General features: G+C 48.2%; 1 pseudogene; it reads left to right on the top strand.

Annotated features, from left to right (window-relative positions):
- Positions 1-3,533: 3,533 nt before the first annotated feature.
- LOC148478938 (histone H3-like) lies at positions 3,534-3,903 on the top strand (annotated as a pseudogene).
- The last annotated feature ends 831 nt before the right edge of the window (positions 3,904-4,734 follow it).

Raw genomic sequence — 4,734 nt, 5'->3', positions numbered from 1 at the left:
ATTTCTGATTACTCCAATTACCCATTCCCCCCTCTCTGACCATCACCTTCTCTCTTTTAACCTATCCCTCTCTCCTTCCCCTCCTCTAACTCCTAAGTCTACCATTACTAAGCGTAATATTGAGGCTATTGACACTGTTGCTTTTTCCTCCCTGCTGGACTCTCTTCTCTACCCTATCATTTCTCTCTCCTGTCCTGAACAAGCTACTTCCCTGTACAATTCCTCCCTTACTTCTGCTCTTGATTCTGTTGCTCCAGCAATAACCATTCACCCTCGCAGATCCACACCATAACCCTGGCATTCCAAATGCACCAGATACCTACAAAAGTGTTCAAGAGTTGCAGAGCGTCAGTGGAGAAAGTCACGCTCTAAGGCTGACTTCCTCCATTTCAAATTTATTCTCTCTTCCTACAGTGCTGCCCTGTCTCTCTCCAAACAAACATATTTCAAGAACCTCATCTCCTCCCAGTCCTCAAACCCCCGGCGTCTCTTTGCCACTTTCAACTCCCTACTCTGCCCTTCCCCTCCTCGCCTTCCCTCCTCGCTCTCTGCCCTCGACTTTGCCACCTACTTTACATCTAAAATTGACTCCATACGTGAGGACATCATATCCCATCAGACCCTCAGCACTTCTCCCCCTCCTTGCCCTTACCACCCCTCCCCTTCTGTCTCACCAACTCTGACATCCTTCTCCCCTGCTTCTGGAGAGGAAGTCATGGCCCTCATCTGGTCCTCCCCTCCTTCCACCTCCCCTCTTGACCCTATCCCTTCCCGTCTCCTCTCCCACCTGTCTACTTCTGCCTATTCCCATCTGGCTCACCTCCTTAATCTCTCCCTATCATCTGGCACTGTCCCTTCTGCATTCAAACATGCCCATTCTTAAAAACCTACCCTTGATCCTAACATACTTTCCAACTATCGACCCATCTCTCTTCTCCCTTTTGCTTCCGAACTCCTTGAGCGTATTGTCTACAACCGCCTTACCACCTTTCTTTCCTCCCACTCCCTCCTTGACTCATTTCAATCTGGCTTCCGATCTCTCCATTCCACTGAAACTGCCCTCACGAAAGTCAGTAACGACCTCCTTGCTGCCAAATCCAAGGGCCACTACTCTCTGCTCATTCTCCTTGACCTCTCTGCTGCATTTGACACTGTAGACCACCCTCTCCTCCTGCAAATCCTTTACTCTCTCGGTTTATGTGACACTGCCCTCTCCTGGCTTTTCTCCTACCTCTCTGATTGTTCCTTCGCTGTGTCCTCTTATGACTCCTCTTCCCCTCCACTTCCACTAACAGTAGAAGTTCCCCAAGGTTCTGTTCTTGGACCTCTCCTTTTCTCCCTATATACATCCTCTTTAGGTGAACTCATTAACTCCTTTGACCTCCAATATCATCTCTATGCAGATGATACTCAAATTTACCTTTCCACCCCTGAGCTCTCCCCCTCGCTCCTTACCAGTATCTCCAACTGTCTCTCTGCTGTCTCTTCGTTGGTGTCCAAGCGCTTTCTTAAACTTAACATGTCTAAGACTGAGTTGATCATCTTCCCACCCTCTTCCACTACATTACTTTCCACAATTTCATTATCTATTGATGGCACAGCCCCAAAGTGCGCTGTCTTGGAGTTATCCTAGACTCCTCCCTCTCCTTTAAGCACCTCTCGCAGTCCTGCCGTTTTCACCTAAAATATCTCCAGGATTAGACCCTTCCTCACCCAGGATGCCACTAAAACCCTCATCCACTCACTGGTCATATCCAGATTGGACTACTGTAACCTTCTCCTAGCTGGCCTCCCAGTCTCTCACCTCTCTCCACTACAATCTGTTCTCAATGCTGCTGCTTGGCTCATCTTCCTCTCCAGACGTTCTACATCTGCTTCCCCACTCCTTCAAGCCCTACACTGGCTCCCCTTCCCCTTCAGATGCCAATTCAAGGTTCTTACATTTGCCTACAAAGCCCTCACCAAATCCTCTCCCACATAAATTTCTGACCTCTCCCTTCACACTCCCGCCCGCCCACTTCGCTCAACTAATGCATGCCGCCTCTCTTGCCAACTGATTACTTCCTCCCACTCCCGCATCTGAGATTTTGCCCGTGCTGCTCCCTACCTTTGGAATGCACTCCCTCTCCCTATCAGACTCTCCACCTCTCTACAAATCTTCAAACGGGCTCTCAAGACCCACTACTTCATCAAGGCCTTTCAGCACTCATCCTAACCCACCTCATGCTCTTTCCTTCCTAACTTCCCCTTCTGTGTCATGCTTGTCTGTCTGCCCCTCCCCTTAGAATGTAAGCTCTCATGAGCAGGGACCTCTTCCCTCATGTGCTTCTCTTTACATTTTCTTCTACTCTCTACTCCCCATAGGGCACCTAACACGTGACTGCCAACTCCCGGCAGCTTATTGTGAGTGCTTTAATCGCTATTTCAGCAATGTATATAAATCGTGTCCTTGTCCTGCACTGTAATGTACTGTAAGTTACTTGTTTCTTGTACACCTATTAGTTCTATGTAAGGCGCTGCGGAACACTTGTGGCGCCATATAAATAAAGGATAATAATAATAATAATAATCGTTCATAGCTGAAGGAAAATCTGATATATCTGACATGTTTGTCAGATGAACGATGCACGTTCCCGCTGGTCAGATAACGGTATCTGACATCTGATGTGTTTGCAGTCAGACTTGGACGCTTCCTTTCAATTTAATGCAGACAGAAATCGTTCAATCGTTCAAATCGTTCATCTGACACATCTGACCGTGTGTATGCTCCATAAGTTTAAACTTTGGCACAGATTGAATCAGCAAATGTTTAACAGAATAGTAACAATTGTATAATACTATATACTGTTTCCCATTAGTATTATATTGTGTCCAATACATACATAAGCTCTGATTATACTCAATTCTAATGCTACTCATAATATGACAACTGATACCTTCCATATAATTTTATTCTTAATGCTTTAATAAGAAAATTATTATAAATATTTCATCACATAAGGATATATTGATCTAAGGTGCTGTATTTATTGCAAGCATATACTATGGTCTTCTGGGCATAAGTGAGTGTAGCTTAAAAGTATCATATTGTTTTAACACAATACTGTCCCTGCTCATGGTAGCCATTCAGCAATGTGATTACATTATCTCTTTCAAATCTCTTTAGACCCGAACCCTGTATTGCAATATCACAGCCATGAGTTCCGTATGTAGGGGGCAACTGTTGTTTCTTCTCGCTGGAATACAAGGAAATAATTCCCGGTTCAGTTACATGGACAGAAATATGATAACATTTAAAACTTCCATTTATTGTAACTCATGTCATTCCCACGCTGGGAATACTTAACTGTACCAATATCGGAGAAAACGAATTTTTGGCGGGCTTTTTAAAATTTACAACAACTTTGCCTCAGCCAATCAGGAAGATGGGCGTCTCTAATACATCAAATCACAACGCAGAACTGCGCATAAATAGTTGCCCACTACTATCTTTATTCATTCTTCCTACATAACTGTCTGTACTTGTATATAGAACAATGGCCAGGACCAAGCAGACCGCCCATAAGTCCACCGGTGGGAAAGCTCCCAGCAAGCAGCTGGCAGCCAAAGCCGCCCAGAAGAGCGCCCCAGCTACCGGCAGCGTGAAGGAAGCCTCACCGGTACCATCCTGGAACTGTTGCTCTCTGAGAGATCCGCTGTTACCAGAAATCCACCAAGCTGCTGATCCGCAAGCTGCACTTCCAGCGCCTAGTGTGGGAGATCGCCCAGGACTTTAAGACCGACCTGCGTTTCCAGAGCTCTGCCGTCATGGCCCTACATGAGGCCAGTGAGGCTTATTTGGTCGGGCTCTTCGAGGACACCAACCTGTGCATCATCCACGGCAAGAGGCAGAGCTGGATTTAGACCTCATGGGGCCTTAGGCAAAATACCGATTTTGGGGCCCCCCCTCCCTCAAACAATCCATATCACTATACTTTAATTACTAATTCATGAACCCCTCTCCCCACCCCTCTCCTGTTACAGCACCCCGCTACTCACAGCACCAACCCCTTTCCCTCTGAGCACAGAAGCCCTCTCTCCTCAAAGCACAGACTCCACTCAGCACACAACCCTCCCCCCACACAGCACAGACCCCTTTCTCCTCTGAGCACCCCTCTCTCCTCACAGCACAAACAGCTCTCCCCTCTCAGCACAGACTAATTTCCACTCTCAATACAGACCCCTCTCTTCTCTCAACACAGATCCCTCCTCCCCCCTCTCAGCACAGATCCCCCCTCTCAGCACAGTTCCCCCCTCTGCCCTTTTAGCACAGATCCTCATCTGCCCTCTCAGCACAGAACCCCCCCTATACCCTCACAGCAAAGACCCCCCCTGCCCTCACAGCACAGATCCCCCATCTGCCCTCACAGCACCCCCCCTCTGCCCTCACAGCACAAAACCATCCCCTCTACCCTCACAGCACAGAAGCCCCTCCCCTCTGTCCTCACAGCACAGAACCCCCTCCCCTCTGCCCTCACAGCACAGACCCCCCCTCTGCCCTCACAGCATAGAACCCCCCCCTCTGCCCTCACAGCACAGATTACCCACCCTCTGCCTTCACAGCGCAGATCCATCTCCCATTTCCTCATAGCAGCTTTCTCCCGTCCAGTTACAGGCAGCTCATCAGCATAATAACTTACCCGCCTGGCCTTGCTAGGTGCTGCTGCTGGTGGGCGGCAGGCTGGCAGAGTTGCG

Source organism: Taudactylus pleione, unplaced genomic scaffold, assembly GCF_031769625.1.
Source record: "Taudactylus pleione unplaced genomic scaffold, aTauple2 ptg000644l, whole genome shotgun sequence".
Classification (NCBI taxonomy): domain Eukaryota; kingdom Metazoa; phylum Chordata; class Amphibia; order Anura; family Myobatrachidae; genus Taudactylus; species Taudactylus pleione.
The sequence above is the reverse complement of the archived record's forward strand: the minus strand, read 5'-3'. Positions and strand labels throughout refer to the sequence as shown.